The following is a 23280-nucleotide window of genomic DNA, read 5'->3' on the forward strand; positions in this document are numbered from 1 at the left end:
GCCTATGAAAAAGGTACCAGGGGCATCTCATGGGGCCCCCTACTGACCCCGGGCCCTCGGGCAGTGCCCGAGTTTCCAAATGGTCAGTCCGCCCCTGGATCTGTCCCTAAGTGCTGCAGAAAGAAGAGGGAGAAGAGTGGGGATTTCAATTTCCTGGACTGCTGCATCGGCCATGTGGGCACTGACAGCTCATCACCCACAGAGCTAAGTACAGCAGTGACAAGGAGGGGGTGGGGAGGCTGCACGGTGTTCGTTCACCTTTTCATTTTATCTGAAAAGGTGAACTTATACTTTAAAGTGTACGTATACCTGAAACTTTTTTTTGTTTTGGATTAAAGAAGTACAGCCAAAGCTCGTTTGGCTGTACTTCTGTTGAGCACAGGAGTGCAATTCGGTTTACACTCCTGTGATACGTTTTTATACATCTAGGTGATTAGAAAAAAAAACCCTTCTCTTATAATGAAGGGAATAGCTTAAACCCTTGTCAGTTTATTTTTTGTTGTCTGTATACAATTGAGAACATTTTTCTGTGACGAGGAAATCTTCTAAAGTGAGTGTCTCTTAGACAACTGTCACTTAAACAGGTGTCCCATTTAAAGGATTTAACCTCACTTCTCTAAATTTGTGACATCTCTAAGTTTGGATTCCCTTAATTTTCTGTCTTTGTGACTATGAACATCAGTACAAATAGAGGGGTGACTCAGCCTAACACCTTCCATACTCTATCCAAAACAGAAAAAGGTAGCTTTGTCTTTGCATACATTTTAAAGTTTCTCATTTAAAGTGTTACTAAACCCAGGGCCCTGCATTCACTATATCTTGTTTCCCACAGTACAAAGAGCATGGAAGTGCAATTATTTTAGTAAATATAAACTGCTAAATACCTTTTCTCAAAACAGTTAGAGCAGTCATGACTTCTATCAGTGTCCAGCAGAGCACTGCTTAAAGCTTGTAGGAGGGGGTTTTCATTCTTCTCTAGGAGGATGGAGAACCCCTGACCTCTGTATAGACAGTGCTGATTGGCCCCATGCTGATCATATGCACTCTCCTATGAACAAAAACCTCTCTAGCAATGCACACCAAACTGAGCATGTGCAGGGTGTCTTCACATGATATGTCTCATCAGGAGATAAGAGGGGAACCCCGCAAGAAGGGGAGGATCAGAGAAGTCAGGATCAAACAGCATTTTTACACAATGCAGAGTATTAAACCCTTAGGTTCCACAGTGAGTATATCAAGCATGCTTTACTGCATATACAGACTGATTTTACTGTTGTGGGTTTAGTAATACTTTAACGCAATGCTATTTGTTAATGATATGTCTTTGGATTATTCACACATTTTGAACTACCCACTCAAAACATGCAGGAAAAAAAATGTGGTGCAGGTACCCTTATTGTAGGACCTTTAGCTGCCCTCCCTCAGTTGTCTGCACTCTGGCTTGTCAAAACTTCAGTCGCATTCATTCCTATGGAAAGTTAGACTGGTGTTCACACTTGGAAGCTCTCCACAGGATTGGATGGGAATGCAGAGGGCATGCATGGGGTGGTTCAGAAGATTTTGACAGGAGCAGCCTCATTGGTGATATCTTGCTGGATTGTGAACAGAGTATAAGAAAGGGAGGAAGGACTACAGTATCTCTGTAACTGCAACAAAAATGTAGTTACACTTTAAACCAACTGATAGCACGAAAAGCGTGATAACCTGTCTCTTGTAGGTATAAGTCTTTGCCTTTTAGGTTGAACCGGTACAACATTTTGAAATTTCTCAAGTAAAAGTCTTACCTGATACTACTATCACCCAGAAAAGTCTCTGTTTGTTACAGTCAGGGTCAGAGACCAGTAGCTACAGTAGTAGAGAATCCCACTGAACAGCTGGATAAGTACAGAAGCAGGTCACCCTGGCTGATGACACAGGCTCACCCAAGGTGCGGAGTCTAAGCACTAACCGGTGTTTATCAGAGCTCCTAATGGTGGAGATGGGTTTTGCTGCATGTTAGTAGCAGGTCACAGTCCTCAGGATTGCCCCACCAGGAGGTAAGCCAGCCAGGGTCCAGTAGCAGATATAGCAGGTAGGGGTCAAGCAGAAACATAGTCAGTAACAAGTCAAAGGTTGATAACAAGTGGTTGCAGGTTGGGATCAAGCAGAAGCGTAGTCAAGGAAAAAGCCAAAGGTCACTAACGAGTGGTAGCAAAGATACCAATGGCAGCAGGAGTGGCAAGAGCAAGATATTTGCTGGAGAGAGCACAATAATCTGACAAACAGCAAGTACAATGGCATGACTAAAACAGGAAGTTTGTGGGATGAGCAAAGGATTCAAGAGAAACAAGGTTCAAGGCAAGATTGATCAAGAAATTGTCCAGGCTGCTGTACAGCATCCTTGGTGGCAAGAAGAGCTGTCACCAGACAGCAGAGGTTGCAGGTGCAGATCTGGGTCCGACTGGTTTAGTTACTTTTTTTTTTTCTCACTTTTGTCTGACTTTCCTTGACTTTATAGTTAGGCTTCACTAACTATCAACCTACTGTCCACAATGAGAGTGCCATTACTGATAACTGATTCAGTCTTAAGAGACACAGGAATGACAGTTGGCAAGGCTTAGACACAAAGTTACAGAACCTCAGGACACCCCCCCCCCCCAAAAAAAAAAAGTGAAACTAAATCAGACAGGAGCACAGAAGAAGGTTTTCTTGCTAAAACAAATAATATCAGGAATCTTGTGAGGTTTGGAAGTATATAAGTGAGTCACAACATATAAAATCATATCTAAAAAGTAAAATCAATGCATATACTGTAATACAATCAGTGCAATTCCCGTTCTAAAACAAGGAAAAATTTTTCAATAAACCAGAACATCAAGTTTTTTGAGAGAGATGATGTGCCCAAAACAACACACGGTGTTCCACTAGTGCTTAAAAACCCTTTACTGGATGGTTTGATCTAAAAAAAAACTAGATCAAATACGCCTGACTGCCACACAGCTATAATTTCCCTGGTGATCTGTCCCTCCTCAAAAAAGGTCACACAAAGCATAGAAAGAACACAAGGGCAGATCCCATAGTGTAGTATTTAAAACACACAATAGCGTTTATTTAAAAATGCCACTTACATGGATGGAACTGAACATGTGGGTGCGTACTACAAAGGTAATCCTTGAAGTTTGTTATAGGCCACCCAGTGTTAAAAAGCAGGTGGAGATTCAGCTCCTTGCACAGATTGAAAAGGCTGCAAGGGCTGGCACAGTTATAATAATGGGGGATTTTAACTACCCGGGAATTGACTGGAGTAATCGCACCGTAGGATCAGTTAAAGGGCAAAAATGTATAAACTTACTACAGGACAATTTTATGGTACAGTTCGTAGAGGCCCCAACTAGAAATGATGCTCTGCTGGACCTGGTAATCTAAAAACACGCAGAGCCTATTACTAATGTCCATATAAAAGAACATCTAGGCAGCAGTGACCAGAACATTTCATTTATTGTTAGCTGTAAATAACATGCACATACGGGAAAAAAAAAAAACAAAAACACTCAACTTTAAGAGAGCTAATTTTCCAAGGCTGAGAGCTGCTCTCCAAGACTTAGACTTCAAGGGAATATTGGCACTGATGAACACAACACAGAAAAGGGAGTTCTTTAAAAAGACTGTATGTGAACACACTGCTAAATATACAGTATTTCCATGGGCAAGAAGTTTAAAAGGCTACCAATTAAACCTTTGTGGCTTACAGCCAAAGTTAAAAAAGCTATAGAAAATAAGAAAAGAGCTTTTATAAAATATAAAAATTAAGGAACGCTATCAATGTTTAAACATTACAAAGAATATAACAGAATATGTAAAAAGGGAATCAAGGCCAGCTCAGTGGATTATGTTAAAGTCCTGGATTCTTTCCTAGATACACAGAATATAACTGGATACTAACATTTATAGGTAAAGTTGATCTAGTCAATATCAGACTGCCTCTCGGGGGATCAGGAAGGACATTTTCCCCTGCAGGAGCAAATTGGATCATGCTTTGCTGGGTTTTATGCCTTCCCCTGGATTAACTGTGGGTATAGGATTATAACTTTTTATTTATTTATTTTTTATGGTTGAACTAGATGGACTTTTGTCTTTTTTCAGCCAGACTAACTATGTAACTATACAAAAAACAGCACTGCATCAAGTTCACTTGCGGGCGTGATGATGTCACGAGTCAAGCCCCATCCAACACTAAATCGACATCCTCGGGGAAAGCTGTAAGGATTTATTTTACATTTAATGAAATAGCACATCTATTTTCAATTTATGTATTTGTGGTCCAGTATTCTGACGATTAGTGTGCTGCTGGTTTGTGTATTTATACACAGAGTGCAGGGATCCTTTTTTAGTTTTTATCTCACGAGTTGTGATTTCTTTGGACATAAGATTTACCCTAAAAGCATGAAATGGAATACAAGTCAACTTCAACTATCAAGGTGTTCCAGCAGGGATAAAACAACAAGAAATAAATTCAATGGATTTCATTCACATGAAATAAAATTTAAAATAAAACAGTGACATTTGGTACTATTGCTTTATGTATTTTCAGTAAAGTTAGGAGGGTTCAGCCTACTGGTTGATGTACAGGACACCTGCTGAGTGACAGAACCCTGTCTGAGCTCTGTCCTGCCATCCATGTCAAGTTCCTTTTAACTGTGACAACCGTGAAGTATACACTGCAATGTATCCTACTCTGTTTTGCGTTTGAGCGCATTTTTCTGGCAGAAAAGAAAAACGCTAAATGCCAGTACACAAGTTGCTCAAAAGTAGCATATTTTTTCTGCCAAAATCACTGGCAGAAAAGCCAGTGTGCGTAGAGCCTCAATACCCACAGTTTAATACATTTTTCACCTATGCATCAATATCCATGCCTATATACACACTGGGAAAAAGATGGGGACAAGAAGAAGAAAGACTTTTTTTTTTACACCCTATGAAAATTGTCTCCAAAATAGGATCCAGTACCAGAACCAGATTTATACCTTATATAAAGTTAGTGAACAGACACAAGACCCTCACCTTCAATAAAAAAGAACCTAATCCCAGAGTTTATCCAGTTGACAATGAAGCAGGCTATAATTTTCTTGAGTTCAGGGTGCATGGACTCCACCAGCTTGTTTAACCACAAGTTCGGTTTGTGGTACTTCCACCTGCCCCCACAGTCACAGAAAGCAGTAGGCTGCCTACTACTACTACTAGATACTGCAGTCCACCTCTACTGGTCAGTGGAGAATTTCTGATTTCTCCATATATCACAGGAGTGGAGCTGCACAATTTCCCATGCCTAGGAGACATCATAGAATATTTGTAGTCCTGGAGATGAGGCTTCTGAACCACCATGGCTGCTGCTGTATAGTTCATAATTCTGTAACAATCCAATACAACAATTGGCTACTCAATTCTGGCTGCATCAGTTCCTGTAATCCCAGCCAAACAGGTAATCACAAGATGGCAACCTTAGTGAAAAGCAGCCAGGCCTTTACTGACAAATACAGCCCCTGTACTATGCATGTTAAAAACCCCAAACCCCTGCACTATATACGGTAAACACCCCAGACCCCTGTACTATATTACTGATCCCGTATCCCTGCACTGTATATACATTACCCACCCTGGGCCCCTGCACTTTGTACATATTAGTATATTTCTATATACGTAGGTTCACGTTGTAAAGCTCCTCCTACCATTCGCAAAATATTTCCACATCCACCATTCGTGCACCGCTATTTGCTTTGACCACTACTCCACCCTCATTCTCAAGAATTATGGTTTTCAAAAGATCCCAGGCACGCAGACAAGGGGCTTGGACAAGGGACCTGCAGAATGGCTTAGAGGGGAGTGAGAGAGGAGATATATTGTACCAAGAGATGATCTTCAAAGATCTTTAAATTTAGATTATGTATTTTTTTTGGAGGGGGAAGGTTAAGGGCTTAATTTAGGGGTTAGGTGAAGTGTTAGAGACCCTGTTGCCTAGCCTAGTTCATTTCAACAATCCTCCCATAAGATTATATGTGCATTGAACCTATGTTGCTGGTTGTCTTACCTTATTTCAGACCTTTCTGCTATCTGTAGCACAAACACCAAGGACAAGTCAGACCTGACAGCTTGGCCTTCTGGCTTGTCAGGGTTAATCTGATTTGAATAGCCCCATGTGAATCTCCAGTTACTAAACCACAACAAAATTAGAAAGCCTATATATAGGGGAGTGTTGCCTTAACACCTCAGCCTGTTACATTATGAAACTTATTCTATAGTTCAGATAAATTATTTTACACATCTATATAGCACTCCCAATTTTTTCTGTAGTACCTTACGAAGAGGAGGTTCGTTAGTTCTCAAAGGAGCATATGGAACTCCTGTGGGAGGAAACACAGAGAACATATAAACTAAATGCAGATTATATCCTTGGTATACAGAAGGCCTTGCTGCAAGGCATGAGTGCTAACCACACAAAGTGTCCTTTTCCACTTTTCTTGGATTTCCCAACAGTCCACAATGATGCAGAGGGTGGCAATGACTTCGAACAGTGGAAGCAGGGCACCATGGTGACACTTCCTGACACAATGCACTCATAGTATGTCCTCAATCTTCCACGTTGAATGATGTTAGGCACTCAACACAGACTGAAGACATCTTGTAATGGAGAAGAGGTACTGCAGGAGACAACACTAAAAAGTAAGTGTTGCAGAAAGAGCGGTTTTATTAAAAAAAAAAAAAAAAAAACACAGTCCAATTCTGGGCTTTAAGCTCACCACACATGTATAACTATGTAGTACCAATAATGATATTATTTGTATGATTGGGTACAAATTCACTGGTTAGTTTAGACAGGTCCTCACATTTTCAGCTATGCCATGTTTAAAACTAAGCCCTGAGCTTGTGATGATGGATTCAGTCATACAATATAATGGTAGACTCCCTCTGTACTATAGCGTAGGCTCTGGCCACTGCCGTCGTACTCTATGCTGGTTGCCTTGCTCACTCTAATTACAATATACATAACAGGCCTAAGGATGTTTCCTTTTCCACAACAAAAGCAGAGGCTTGCTTTTAGGGTCTGCGTAAGAACGGTTTCTCCCCATAAAAGTAATTGGGAATGCAAAAGCAGCTTGAAGCTGGTTTACGCAGCATAGGAGGCCAAATGCAGGCAAGGAGGTGGTCAACTGCATGTCAGATATACTGCACCTGTTAATGAGCTCTGGGAGCTGCCATCACTGATGTGGTGTCATCAGCCCCAGACCTGTCATTCAAGTGACATTTTATAGCAGTGACTTTTTTTAGGCCTGGACCTGGTGTCTTGGAAATTCACTTTTAACGAATTTTTCCTTATCGTGAGTACTCGCAGTTGGATGCGCAGAAATCCCCCTTAAAGCTGTGCGAATCTTGCTTACCACGACTGCAGCTAAACTACACGATTCCTGCGCCCCCAACTGGGTTAGCTCTGTTGAGATGTGGGGAATTGGAGCTCCCTATACCCAGGAATGATCACACGACACTCTCAGGTTGCTGTTCGAATTCACATAGAGGAAGTTTTCATTCTCAGCCTCTGGTTTTATTACAAACACACACATGCCCCCCACATGAATAAGGTCAATCCCCTCCCACAGAACAATGCAATGGGGAGTGCCTATACACAGGATGTACATTCCGATTGGAGCATAGCCTTTCCTTTTATCTATCACTGGTCCTCCCCCATGAGCCCTCTGAGGTCAGCAGGCTTCCTCCCCTCCCCCCATGAGCCCTCTATGGAGAGCATACTTCCTGTCCTAGCTCCTAGTGGTCTGTAAATTCTCTGTACAAGCATCCCTTAGGTTAAACAGTGTCTGTATCTGGATGGGCCTGATACGATCTTTATTAAAACACATCCATCCAGATACAGTTTCAGGTTGGTAATGGCTTGTAAGATATGCATAAGCCTACACGCGGAGCTCGTACTGCTTGGCGCCTTGCGGCACGGAGTCCATGTGGTACTATGCTGCTGATATGTGGATACAGGCCCGCGGCCTACCGCCGGCGGCATTCGCAACGAATGCCGTGGTGGTATACACGCCGGTATATAAGCGCAGATCTGCCATCTCATCCATTACCGAGCTGAGTACTGTAATACATACATTGTACATGCGCATGGCCCAATTGCAGCCTTCAGAGCTTTAATTAAGCCACACGAGAGACATATGAATAACACTCATATATGACACATTTAAAGTTCAACCAACAATACAAAATTTCCATGACACTGGTAAAATCTTTCAAAACCTTCCATGCCCCAAAAGTAAAAAATAAAGTATATACTCACACAATAAAAGTATTGGAACTGTGTTAAAATGCTGAAAGGCTTTAGATGGGGCTGGGTGCCATAGTGGGGGGGGTGGGGATGAAGGTTGTAGAGTGGTTTAGGGATTCTGCAGCAGACTTGGTGGCTCTGTAGGGGCTGAGGTTCCAGGAAGGGCCTGGGGAAAACTTTGAGAGCGGGAAGTATGTCACCAACACACTGAGGATCTACAGAACAAGTCAAAGATTTATTAAGGGATTCCATTATAGTTATGAGGCCAGGTGCTGGCTATATCATTATGCCATTCAGGGACATATACAGATGACACTAAGATTACTCCTTTTCTCCCTAGGGCCCAGTACTGGGACTGCTACATCACTTCCTGTCAGCAGAGTGGATCCAGTTCTTCGACAGCAGAGAAACTTGGGACTTGTAGTCTTATAGCCAATACATACTGTATTCCTGAGTGCTGATTGAACTACAACTACCAGTTGGCTGGTGAATGACAGGGATGCTGGAAAAGCAGTTATGTTTTACAGCATGGGACTGGCTCACCCTACTGGCACGGGATTCAGAGCTGAACACGGGGACTGCCATTCTCCTCCAGAGACAGATTGCTGGCTTACTGCTCAGGGACTCTGCACATCAGTACAACACAGCGGTGATGCCAATCACCACACCAGGATCACATCAGCTTCTCTGCATCGGGCTTGTCAATATCCAGTCTGCACACAGACTATTCTGACTCAGATTGTTGTGATAGCGATTTATCCCTTGTGAGACCTCTCTGCCTAGCCTGTATAAGCAGATATAATCACTGTGGACAATCCTTATCAGATAACTGAACTCACCAATACTGTGTTCATCCAGAAGTTGCTTTATTCTGTAAATGTGAAACAGGATACAGCAGAATGAATGGTTTCCAGTATTATGCGGTCAAAAGATGATACTTTCTGTAGCGTACTATGCGGAATACATGTGTCCCTGTTACATGTGATCTGTTAGCTGCATCCATGACACAGGAAGTGATGTACTCAAAAAGAAGGGAGGAGCTTCATATGCACAGGAATTGTGTCATAGATCTCAGGGAGGTAACATGAAAAACAAATAAGGCCACTGGATGGCAGCATAACTAACTATAGAAATGTCCATAGGAAATGGTACAAAAAATAAACTATATGAATTCTCATGTACATTAACATAAATATTAACTGTGTAACAGCATACTCCCCGTCTGGCATTGTAAATGTCACTATTTAAACCATAACGGTAGTTACACAATTGCAAATTAACAACAGCGCAATTTGCTTGATGTCTTGAAGACCTGAAAGACATAAAAAAAGAGAACATGCATATAGTGCAACAATTATAACGTAAGGCTTCAAGTTGTATCAATTAAAGTTCAAGACATTTCCTTCTTGAAGTCACAGGTTGGATCCAGCAGCATACGCAAGCAAGTTCATTCTCCAAAGGGCAAGAGCAGAACAAGTTCCGTGATAGGTCTGCTGAAAGTCTTTACAGTCCCTTGTCTTGCAACTTTCACCTCCACCTTGCGTACGTTGCCGTCATCACTAGGAATGCTCTTTACAATGAGTCCCATAGGCCACTCGATTCTTTCAGCTTGCTGGTCCTTCAGCAGAACGAGATCTCCAACTTTAATGTTAGGGTTCAGGCGTTGCCATTTTCTGCGTCCTTGCAGAGTAGAAATATACTCCATTCTCCAACGATTCCAGAAGCGGTTGGAGAGGTGTTGTACTCGCTTCCACTGGTCATAGCACAGATTTCCTGTTTTAAAGTTTCCAGGTGGAACAGGAACGGACCCAAGCTTCTGGGTAAGTAGAGTAGCTGGGGTAAGGATAGTTGGGGTCTCTGGATCTGTAGAAACTGGAACAAGTGGTCTTGAATTGATTATGGCAGATGCTTCTGAGAAGATGTGAAGCTCTTTTCTCTGACTTGTAGCAAGGGAAGCTGAGGTGTAACAGCGCGGTATACTGATTCCATCTAAGGCATGTAGAGATTGTTTCCAGGACTCCCACTTTGGAAGCTTGTCTGTAGGCAACGGAGCTTCCCAACCTTTAATAGACTCTGAGAACTGTCTAAGTAAGGCTTTACCTTGCATGGTGATGGGAGCCACAAATCCCAATGGATCGTATAAGCTGTTCACCACTGACAGAACACCACGCTTGGTAAATGGTTTGTCTGCAGAGCCGACTTGAAAGCCGAAGGTATCTTTTAATAGGTCCCACCGTAGGCCCAGACTTCTCTGTACAGGTGGCATGTCCATCCCAAGATTTAAATCTTTAAACCCAGTGGCATGATCGCCAGGTTGAAAGGCCTTCATAACAGCGACACTATTCGAGGCAATCTTGTGTAGTCTGAGGTTAGCCTCAGAAAGCATACCTTGTGTCCTTTGGAGCAGGTCTATGGCTTCTTCATCTGTAGGTAAAGACTTAAGTCCATCGTCAACATAAAAGTCTCTCTCAACGAAGTGTCGAGCATCCGCACCATACTCCTTTTCTCCATCAACGGCAGTCCTTCGTAAACCATATGTTGCAACAGCGGGTAAGGGACTATTTCCAAAAACATGTACCTTCATGTGGTATTCAATGATCTCATTGTCCATGTTGTTGTTACGGTGCCACAGAAACCTTAAGAGGTTCCTATGGTCTTCACGTACAATGAAGCAATGAAACATTTGCTCAATATCAGCAGTTATGGCAACTGGTTCTCTTCTAAATCTCATAAGTATACCTACAAGGTTGTTGGTTAGATTCGGGCCAGTGAGAAGAACATCGTTCAGGGATACGCCTTGATGCTTGGCACTGGAGTCAAATACTACCCTGATTTGTTTTGGCTTACGTGGATGATACACTCCAAAGAAAGGCAGGTACCAGCACTCATCGTGTCTTTGAAGTGGTGGTGCTGGTTCGGCGTGATCATTGTCAAAGATCCTTTTCATAAAAGCGATGAAATGTTCCTTCATTTCAGGCCTGTTCTTTAGTGTTCGTTGAAGTGAGTTGAATCTGGACAGAGCCTGTTCACGATTGGTTGGGAGTGTGGCCCTTGCAGCACGAAGAGGTAATGGTGCGATCCAGCTGTTAGACTCATCCTGGAAGAATTCTTCGTCCATTATTTTGATGAACTCTCTATCTTCGACTGACAAGGCTATTTTGTTGTCATCACTTGTAGTACAAAACACTGTGGTACCTAGGTTGTCATCACAAAGAACAGGAGTAACATCAGGTACTTGGATGATGTCAAGAGGCTTCTCCTTTACTTCATAATGGTGAGGGCACTGTTTGAAGTGGGATGCACGTCCATTTCCCAACATGTAAGTTTTGAAGGAGTGGATCTCAGATAACGATCTGTCCAGGCATACATCGCCCACTATTACCCAGCCTAGGTCAAGTCTTTGTGCATAAGGGGCATCATCAGGTCCATCGCATTGGTCGCGTACTTTATGTACTCTGAGAATGTCTCTTCCTAGCAGGACCAAGATTTCAACACTCTTGTCCATCGGAGGAATCTCATCAGCAAGGTGCCTTAAGTGAGGATGATGATATGCAGCTTCTGGAGTAGGAATCTCTCCTCTTTCGTCTGGTATCTGATCACACTCAACTAATGTTGGGAGGGGTATGCCTTCTCCATCCTTGATATGAGAGACCATGAATCCATCGACCCTTCTGCCAAAGGTCTCTACACGACCAGAACAGGTTCTGAGAGTATACGGTATGGCGTGACCTTCTAAGCCAAAGATCTCAAAGAATTTAGGCTTAACCAGGGATCTGTTGCTCTGTTCATCTATTATGGCATACATCCTAGCAGCTTCCTCAGGATGATCCTTTGGGTAAATCTTGACTAGGCATATCTTGGCACAGCATTTGTGATCCAGTCCCTCTCCGCAGACTTCTGTGCATGAAGAAGCAACATTACTTTTGGCTAGAGCGGGTGTCGGCAACCCGCGGCTCCAGAGCCGCATCCGGCTCTTTTTCACCTTGGCTGCGGCTCCGGAGCACACTGCCCATCAGGTGACAGGCAATAGGGCAGCAATGGGCAAACTACGGCCCGGCGGACCTTTTAATCCGGCCTGCGGAGCTAGGCTCCCGCTAGGCTCCTCTCACAGTCCGCCCTGAAGACCGGTGTAGCATGAAAATCTGTCTCCTATGAGGATCTGTCCCCCTCGACGTATCTGCGCATGTGCCGGAGATCGCCGATCGGCTGCTAAAGCCTGAAACTGGCACATGCGCAGATACGTCGAGGGGGACAGATCCTCATAGAGACAGATTTTCATGCTACACCGGAACGGCGCGGGAACACGGCGAGAGGAACGCGTGGAGCAAAGGTAAGTGAATTGACACAGGGGGGACTTGGGGACTTAATATGGGGGATGAATTAATATGGGGATGAATTACTATGGGGGGATGAATTACTATATGGGGGATGAATTACTATGGGGGATGAATTACTATATGGGGGATGAATTACTATATGGGGGATGAATTACTATGGGGGATGAATTACTATATGGGGGATGAATTACTATATGGGGGATGAATTACTATATGGGGGATGAATTACTATGGGGGATGAATTACTATAGGGGGGATGAATTACTATAGGGGGGATGAATTACTATATGGGGGATGAATTACTATATGGGGGATGAATTACTATGGGGGATGAATTACTATATGGGGGATGTATTTTCAGTTTTAAAAATGTGGCTCTCAAAATAAATTTCAATCGTGGTTTTGGCGAGATTTGGCTCAGTTGAAAAAAAAGGTTGCCCACCACTGACCTAAGGCTATGATTGTGATTATGACGATACACTGTGGCCCTGATTAACCCTTTGCTTACTGGGCCCTTAAACCCCCTTCATGACCAGAGCGCTTTTTGCAATATATGCAGTGTCGGATTTGTTTTAAATGTTGCAATGGTTTTGCGGCTCCCAGTCTTTTTTTCCCTCTCGGAAACGGGTCCAAGTGGCTCTTTATGTCTTAAAGGTTGCAGACCCCTGGGCTACAGCATGACTTTGTTGCTCCCCGCCATAATTTGAGACAGGGGTTGAGGTAGGTAGCTGCTGCGGGTTGTCTGGAAGTGGAGTAGGATGCATGGCTGTAACATGTCCGTCGCTACCGCATTCTGTGCACTTGATGACAACTTTACAGTCTTTAGCAAAGTGGTTATAAGAAGCACAGCACGTGTAGCATATTCCAAGTTTCTGGAGAATCTTCCTGCGCTCTTGTAAAGCCTTTGCCCTAAGCCCACGACATTTCTTAAGAGGGTGAGGCTTCTTGTGAATAGGACACTGACGATTAGGGTCTTTATCTCTGGCATCCACAATGCCTTGGTCAGTAGGTGAGGTTGTGGAGGGTGAGATGTCTGTCCTTTTAACAGATATTGCTCTAGTACAGTCTCTACGTTTAGCTGCTGTGTTATCATACCTTGATGATGATGAGGATGAAGCAGGCAAGTTTGGTTCACTGAAGCTGAAGCTGGGATCGTTTCTCGTCCAGGCTTGATCTCTAATGAACCTGCAAAAGTATGAGAATGGAGGAAAGGATACGTTATAGTCTCTTTTGTACCTTGAGCCCTGTTGTGCCCATTTCTCTTGCAGGCCGTATGGCAGTTTAGACACCACTGGGTTGACACCATGAGCGGTGTCCAGGAAGCTTAGTCCAGATAGACGTGGGTCTGTCTTTGCCAACTCTAGCTCCATGAGGAGGTCACTTAGATCTTGGAGCTTGCGATAGTCTCTGTTTCCTATTTTTGGGAAGTTTTGCAGTCTCTTGAATAGAGCACTCTCTATGGCTTCAGAGCTACCATAGGCTTGCTCAAGTCTTGCCCATGCAGCAACAAGACCTGCGTCTGGGTGGTCAACATGTACTGTTCTCAGTCTTTTAACACGATCTGCAGATTCTGGTCCAAGCCACTTTATGAGCAAATCAAGTTCTTCCTTAGTAGTAAGGTTGAGATCAGCAATAGCAGCCTTGAAGGTTGATCTCCAGGCCCTGTAGCTCTCTGGACAGTCGTCAAACCTTGAGAGGCTGGTGTTAATGAGCTCACAGCGAATCATATATCTGGCAAAGCCATTCAAGTCTGATCTCTCACTCTTTGGTGCCAAAGTAACCTGTGGAACCCCTTGGGTGTGAAAGTTCTCTGGTGATGTAGGGTGAGGTTTACCAGGGTAAAATGATGTTGCATGAGCGTTTAACTGTGGTGTAGTCTCTAAGGCTTGTGCTGGCTGTGGCTTGAGCTGCGACTTGTCACTGGAAGTCACCTTGTTGTTGGCAGGAGTTGATGTGGTTTGCTGCATAGATGTACTTGTGTTGTAGATTTGAAGAGGCTTAGGCATATGGAGCTGAGAGGTCTCTGTGTTGAGAGTCAGAACAGTGTTGTTAGTAGGAGGTACAGGAGATGACTCTGTATCTTCGCAAATGTTATGCTTTAATACGTATTCACTGGTGCGTTCAACTGGATCTTCCAGTTCTGCTGGGATAAGGCAGTCTGAATTAGTACTTTGTCCCATCGCTTGTTCAAGCACTTTCAGCCTTGCTAGGGAAGCTGCTTCCTCCCCTTCCATCTGTAGAATCTTTATTTGGGAATCTGCCTCTGCTTGTTGAGCTTTGCTGTTGGCTTCCATCTCTGCTTGCTGAGCTTTGCTTTTAGCTTCCATCTCTGCTTGTTGAGCTTTGCTTTTAGCTTCCATCTCTGCTTGTTGAGCTTTGCTTTGAGCTTCCATCTCTGCTTGTTGAGCTTTGCTTTGAGCTTCCATCTCTGCTTGTTGAGCTTTGCTTTGAGCTTCCATCTCTGCTTGTTGAGAAGCCATTTGTGCTTGGAGAGCTTTGCTTTTAGCATCCATCTCTGCTTGCTGAGCTACCTTGCGTGCTTCTATCTCTGCTTGCTGAGCTTTGCTTTTAGCTTCCATCTCTGCTTGCTGAGCTACCTTGCGTGCTTCTATCTCTGCTTGCTGAGCTATCATCTCTGCTTGTTGAGCTATCTTGCGTGCTTCTACCTCTGCTTCCTTTCTGGTAAAAGAGCTTTGCGCCTTTTTTGATTCAGGATCAGCGCGGGCCTCTATTAGCTTATCGCTTAACGTCGAACTTCTGGAGCGAGAGGATCTAGAAGAAAGTGCAGTGCGCTTGGTTGAGGTGGATCTGTGAGATCTGGTCTCCTGCAGTTGAGTAATGCGGAGTTCTGCTTTAAACTTAGCATTTTGCACTGCAAGATCCCTTTGTTGGTTTAGTGCATCAGTCCTGGTCAGTTCTGCTGAAGAATCCTCTATATTAGAGTCCTGCAAGAAACCTGAGTATTTTACAGACAGCCGCTGGTAGCGTTCATATGCAGCAGATAGGCGATTTATAGTCTCTTAATTCAGCTGGTTGATCATTAAAGTGTGACAAAACTGACATGCATTGTGAAGTTCGGTCCCAGAGGTCTGACAGATTACTGGAGAACTCATCTCTAGTGGCTTAATAGTTTTCCCTGAGTTTCTGTGTCGGTTTTATTGTACGTTTGGGTTTTACGCTCTGTTCGGGAATGTCTGCAGAATCTGCTCCCTGTACGTCTGCTGGTTCAGAGGAATGATGTATCTGCGTTGGTTCGGCCATAAAGGAGTGTTCAGAGCCTTGTCTAGACATTTTTTACTGTTCTGCAAACATTGGTACTGTCTCTTTAAGAAGACGAACAGCAGCTTAGACAGGTGGGGTAACACAGTTCAATGCAGAGAAACAGTATTCAACATTCACATGAAGTGCAGTAAGCTTGTGCGACCATGTGCTTTGCAAGCTGGCGGATGGCACTGAGCTTGATTGCACATTAGGCACACACATATACACAGCAGACTGTAGGGATTCTATGCATCTTTTGACTATTCTGACTCAGATTGTTGTGATAGCGATTTATCCCTTGTGAGACCTCTCTGCCTAGCCTGTATAAGCAGGTATAATCACTGTGGACAATCCTTATCAGATAGCTTGAACTCACCAATACTGTGTTCATCCAGAAGTTGCTTTATTCTGTACATGTGAAACAGGATACAGCAGAATGAATGGTTTCCAGTATTATGCGGTCAAAAGATGATACTTTCTGTAGCGTACTATGCGGAATACATGTGTCCCTGTTACATGTGGTCTGTTAGCTGCATCCATGACACAGGAAGTGATGTACTCAAGAAGAAGGGAGGAGCTTCATATACAAAGGAACTGTGTCATAGATCTCAGGGAGGTAACATGAAAAACAAATAAGGCCACTGGATGGCAGCATAACTAACTATAGAAATGTCCATATGAAATGGTACAAAAAATAAACTATATGAATTCTCATGTACATTAACATAAATATTAACTGTGTAACAGCATACAGACATCTCTGCTCGCTGCGCTGACAGGCCTATAGGCGGCAACTCTGCATATATCTCTGCCAACAGCCTGCGAAAGAACTCTTTTTCCTAGGAGTCTGTGCTATCTATGGGATTGGTGAGGGGAATAGATGCCCAACTTCTTTTGTCATCACTCTAGAGACACTGCATGCAGACACCTTTACACCTCAGTACCAGGAGATCTTTGCTTTGAGCAGTACCACAGCCTAACTCTTTAACTTAATTGAATTACCAGTATTCACTAATGTTTATGGACACCACGATTACTAGAATAATACAATAGATACCAACCACACAAGGAACTTTAAACATCACAAGACTCAAGTTGCAATCTCTAGTTAAAAGGGACCTCTTCTTTTTTTAAATTCAAATTATTCAAATTAGGGGAATTATATCTACTTATTCTGGAGCATACAATAACATAATTAATAGCGCTACCTTTGGGGGCTTGTCCAGGATGCTTCCCACTGTTGACCCTAGCAAGCAGAGTCATGAGGCCAAGAGTGAATAAAGATGGACTCAGCCACCTCAGCTAAGTGGAGCCAAGAGCAAGGCAGCTGTCTGGAACTGTGCATGGTAGGTGAGATTCTGGGGATTGAATGGACTGGGAGGAAAGTCTGTCAGGTGGTAAAGAAACTGGTGCCAGACTAGGGGGACCTATCTCATCGACATGAGGACAGAATTTGCTATGGACTGCACTTGAGTACTACTTGAGTGGAAGGAAGTTAAACCTGCTTGTTTACAGAAGGACAGCATAAGTTTGGCATAAGGGGTTGAGGCCCAGATGATCCCATTGGTGCCCACATGTGGATCATTGGGGGTGGACAACCCACAAGCAACAGCGGAAAGTCCAGCGTTGGTGGATGCTGACCCACCTCCCAATTGGGTTTCCCCCTCCTCATTCTACACAGACAAGACCAAACTAGTTGAGAACTTGGTAAGGAATAGCTCTGCTTCTGTCATTCATGGATATTAGAAGCTTCGTTTTTTCTGGGGGGCAGATTCCGACCCCCGTGAAAGAAAAAAGTTTGAAACCTGGATGGATCAGGCAACTCAGGCTGTTGAAGAATGGAATATCCCGCATGTAGACAAGAGATAGAGACTAAGTGAAGGTCTTAGGAGGGCCTGCAGCCGAAGCGATGGGAAAGTAGGATTGTGTAGAAATGAACAATATTGATGCTTTATATGCTGTGTTAAGCTTAGTGGAGAAACTTCGAGGCCATTTGTATATGTTCAAGCATACTCATTGGCATAAGGGTGACACACTTTCTGCATACATTATTTGAGTGGATACAATTCTACATCAGATCATCCTAAAGAAAGAAAAATCGACCCCCAGGATGCTGACAAAGTGTTGCACCTGATTGTGCAGAAAGTATTACTCAAGAGATTGCAAGCAACCTCCACTTTTCCTGAATTAGCGAGAGAGGAGGAAGCTTTATTAGAGAAGAATCAAGAACCAAGAATACTGCTAAAATCTGCTTCCAAGAAAGAAAAAGCGTTGACTCGGGTGGTACAGGTAAATAAGTATTTCACTGATGAGGATAGTGATGGGGAGACAGAAGCAGATGAACAATCAAGCTCTTTAAATCACCAGAATTGTCAGTGAGGCAGACCCAGCCAACCTGCTGGCTTAAGTTGCTCAAGTTCAGAAACAGATACAGCAAAGCTTGCTGTGGGTAGTGGAGACAAGTGAAAGGGGGCTTTTATGCAAAGAAAAAAAAAGTGTGTGATTTATCTGTGCTTTTAGGTACAATTTTTAAGTTGGTGACAGGAACTCTTTAAATACATTTCAAATACAGCTAAAAGGACTCCTCATTTGCCCATCAACAACAAACACAGGTCCTAAATAAACGCGGGACACCCTGGCGGCAGAGTTGGACTTACTTGCTTCTTCAGAGGCCAACTTGGAGGGTCTCATTTGCTAAGACTTGAGAGGCAGAGACATTTAAAGAGAACTCCACCTCAAAAGTATTGACACAACTTGCGGCTCCCCTTGAGCATTGCCAGGTGCTTGTGTCATACTCATCCTTCCATTTACAGCAACACTGAGCCTCTTCAAGTCCTTATAATTTACACTAAACTTTTGATATTCAACATTATTTATCTGTTGGGCTGTGGAAAAAACCTCTGCCAAGCATATGCCCATAACCAGTCCTTCTGAATGGATGGGGTTACCGTTTGCTGCAGCCAACGCATCCTTGTCTACTGGCTGCAGTTCCTACGTTGGCAGCTATATAAAAGCTTTTATAGGGAGACAAGGGGAGGCGTGGAGGAGCTTGGCCAGCACAGACAGCATTGAAATATTTCTAGAAGAGGAGAGGACTATGAAATTCAAGATAAGAGGGGGGCCATGCTAGGCAACCAACTCTTACTGTGGTTGTCAAATTGTCTAGCAAGTAAAAAAACACTGCAAGTGAATAACAATTGTCCCTGTAGGGGATGAGGGGGCTTTTATGCAAAGAAAAAAAAAGTGTGTGATTTATCTTTGCTTTTAAGTACAATGTTTAAGTTGGTGACAGGAACTCTTTAAATACATTTCGAATACAGCTAAAAAGACTCCTCATTTGCCCATCAACAACAAACACAGGTCCTTGAAACACATACGGGAATGGGGAAGGAGTCATCGACAGAGCAGATAACCCAGGTGAAAAATATTCTTCTACGGAGGGAAAAGACCTAGGAACACACATACAGACAAAATAATGAAATGAAGACAGCATGTAATTCTCTTTGAAAATAATATCTAATAGTCCTGTAAAGCCACAATCTATCAAATGTTGATTGTTTGCAGGGGAAATCAGAAGGTTACCAAGGAACTTACAGAGCGTACATGCTGAGAATAAACTTTGGCGGAGCAGTATGACAAAGAAAAGGGAAATAAAAAGTGCTTGAGAGATGTTGTGGCTTTGTGTTGTACAGACTCTGCTATCACAATGGTATTATCAGTGTTCAGAAGAGAGGAAGCATAGTGGTGGGGGCTGAGAACAAGGAGCATTTGGAATAGGTTATGTACTACACAGAGAGTTGCACACTGGCTGCCAGCTTAAAGCAAACCTTTGTTTTACCCAGGCAGGTTCACTTTTATGCCCCCCTCCCCCCCATTAGCACACATTCACCTTCCTTTGCTCCACTGCCATGCTGCTTAGCAAATTTAACCAGTTGCTGTCTGGAGTCATTTTAAACTTTCAACACGTTTTTATCCAACATTATCTGCTAGAAAATTATTTAGAACCCCCAAACATTATAAATGTTCTATATTCAGAGGCCCTGGAGAATAAAATGGTGGTTGTTGGACTTTTTTTTTTATGTAACATATTTGAGCAGGTGTTTCTCAAATGCTAATTTTATGGAAAAAAAATACTAAAATGAATTTTAGTGCACACAAACAATTTTTGGGGTAAAATATAAAGATTATGTTGCATCTAGCAAATAGATAACAAACATGTCAAGACTCAAAATTGTTTGCGCTTCTGAAATGGCATCACCTATGGTACCTATCATTTTTGTAGGTGACCCTTTAAAAGCCTTTATGGGTTATCAATGTAGAGTTAGTCGTGAATGATGGCTCCAGAAATATTGCTCTCACACTGACATTTGCAATCACCCAGGCCACTTGCCATCAAATTGAATCTTCCATACAAAAACGTATTTTACGGAGAACTCGGAATTGGTTTCTTCAGCAGTGCCACTGTGGGAGGCGCATAAAGCTACGGTGCGGGGGTCATATTATACAGCTGGCTGTGGTGCGGGAGTGTCACCTTTTGGACCTTCACTCTCTGCTAGCCTCTGCGGATGCTCGTTGGAAGTCGCACCCGTCCACTGCTCATAAATGAATGCAGCACACCCTGGCGGCAGATTTGGACTTACTTGCTTCTTCAACTTGGAGGGGCTCATTTGCTAAGACTTGAGAGGCAGAGACATTTAAAGAGAGCTCCACCTCAAAAGTATTGACACAACTTGCGGCTTCCCTTGAGCATTGCCAGATGCATGTGTCATACTCATCCTTCCATTTACAGCAACACTGAGCCTCTCCAAGTCTTTATAATTTACACTGACTTTTTGACATTCAACATTATTTATCTGTTGGGCTGTGGACAAAACCTCTGCCAAGCATATGCCTTTATCCAGTCCTTCTGACTGGATGGGGTTACCTTTTGCTGCAGCCAACGCATCCTTGTCTACTGGCTGCTCAACAGACCCTCCATTTGGCACAGCAGGAGTCATGTCGACCCCGCTCTCACATATGGAAGTTTACTTTAACCATGCAAATAACTTTATGGCCAGACTATCCTAGGCTATCATGTCTGGGCTCCAGTCACCTCTAATTACATCAGCCTCAGATAATATACTGTATGTTCTACCACTTAAGCCAAATTTCCCCCGCTGTTCCACCAGACCAGAATCAGAGCTGTCCTGGACAACCTCCGGCTCCAACACAGGGAGTCTACATGAGAGTTCCAGAGACAACTCTGTGGCACTGTCCTTGGTTGCCATGGGAAACACTAAACTATCATTATCATTCCTGACTTTTGCAGACTGTCTCAGACCATCATCAGCTTGAGCCTGTGGGACATTTAGTATATCATTTTTCACGTTACGAGAAACACTCTAGCTCATCAGGGCGGCAGGAAACCTCAAGCTTAGACACCATGAGCTCCTGGAAAGTCTCCAAGGACATCTCTGTTGCACCTATCACGGTTGCTAAGGGCAGAAGGCACATATCTCCCAGTGGTCACCCCTGACATAATTGGTTACAATATCACATTTTCACCACCATGCACTGACAGATCTTCATGAACTTCAGAAGACTCTGCTGTTTCAGCTTGAGCAGGCTCCATTAACCCATTATTTAATCTCATCATTAACCAACACATTATATTCAGTTTAAGCACTTGTCTTCCTGCTACACAGTACACTGCCTGAAGACAAGTCCTCATCAGTCCTCAGTCTTGCTGTAGGTTCAGCATTAACCCGTGCTTCCCCACTACACAACAGCAAGTCTCTTTTGGAAGCAGATCCCCTCACTGGACTTGCTACCACTTCACTGGTATTAAACATGTACTCTGCCTCTCTCACACATGAAATAGGAACAGTCTTACCATTCCAGTTGGCAGGTGTTATACTCTTCAATTGAGGGCATTGTCCCCTCTCTACTGTGCTCTCACAGGTTAATGCACCAACATGGTGGCAGAGCAACACTGCAGCCTTCTTAGACTCTCCAACAACTCCTGTAGGCAAAACAGGTTCCCTGTTGCCAGGGAGTAAGGGCAGACCCAAACAAATGGTCATACCCTTGCAAGATGCTGGATCCTGTGCCCTCTTTCTGGGACTGAGCAATGAACATACGCAGTCATAAGATGTAACCAGTGTCTTGTGCTCTCTGCTACCCCCTGCTGGCTGAACAAACTTTTCTGCAAGGTTGCCAGGGGCGACAACAGACAATTTTACAAAAACATCTTAACTGCAAATTTGAGCCACATCTCAGCGGTACCCCCTTTCTGCAAACTGACTTTCTCCTGTTGCTAAGGGTAACAGTTTTTCATTACCAGAATTTCAGCTTAAAGGTTGTAATCAGGGGCAGACTGACAACTCATGGGGCCCCCGGGCAATAAGGGATCATGGGGCCCCTGTTTCCTTGCCCACACTCAAAAAAGCCTATGAAAAAAGGTACCAGGGGCATTTCATGGGCCCCCTACTGACCCCGGGCAGTGCCCGAGTTTTCAAATGGTCAGTCTGCCCCAGGTTGTAATCCTGGCAACCTCAGGGCAACCCCCAGTACACTGCCTGGTACTTTATCCACAATAGAGGCAGAAACTGTACTAACCAGCTTTCTTTGGGCCAAGCTTCCTGTACAGCAACACTCTCAACCTTTGCACAAACATTCCTCAGCATCATCAGTAGCAACATGGGCTGGATGCAGTCAGCTACTCCAATCTCAGAATTGTTGCTATAGGTAACAGTAGCAGTCTCCTGCTTTAGCAAATTCTGTTTAGGAAAGAGATGAGACTGACAGAGGGGTTGTTACCACCAGAACAAGCCCCATGGCTTATCTTGGCAGTAACAACCCCTTTGTTGAAAACAGTCTCATCTCAGCAAAAATTGCTTTCTTTTTGCATTTTGACCACCCCATCTCTCCAATCCCACACACAGCAACTTTTTGACACAGTTCTTGTGCAAAACAAAAGTTTTGGCATACAGTCTCTTTAAAACAATACAATTCTCCATGCAAACTTCAATGCAATCACATCAGCTGCTGCACACAGTTCAACAGTTTCTGAAATGTTACACAGTTCAACAGTTTCTGAAATGGGCTCACCATTGGAAAGAAGACCTGGATTCCACCATCAGTTTATCCATCATTGGAGCAAAGACCTGGATTCCATCAGTTTATTCATCATTGGAGCGCAGACCTGGATTCCATCAGTTTATTCACCATTAGAGCGAAGACCTGAATTCCACCATCAGTTTATCCACCATTGGAGCGAAGACCTGGATTCCACCATCAGTTTATCCACCATTGGAGCGAAGACCTGAATTCCACCATCAGTTTATCCACCATTGGAGCAAAGACCTGGATTCCATCATCACTTTATCCACCATTGGA

The sequence above is a fragment of the Staurois parvus genome, unplaced genomic scaffold (genome assembly GCF_062004578.1).
Source record: "Staurois parvus isolate SC_StPar_1 unplaced genomic scaffold, SC_StPar_1.0 ptg000068l, whole genome shotgun sequence".
Lineage (NCBI taxonomy): Eukaryota > Metazoa > Chordata > Amphibia > Anura > Ranidae > Staurois > Staurois parvus.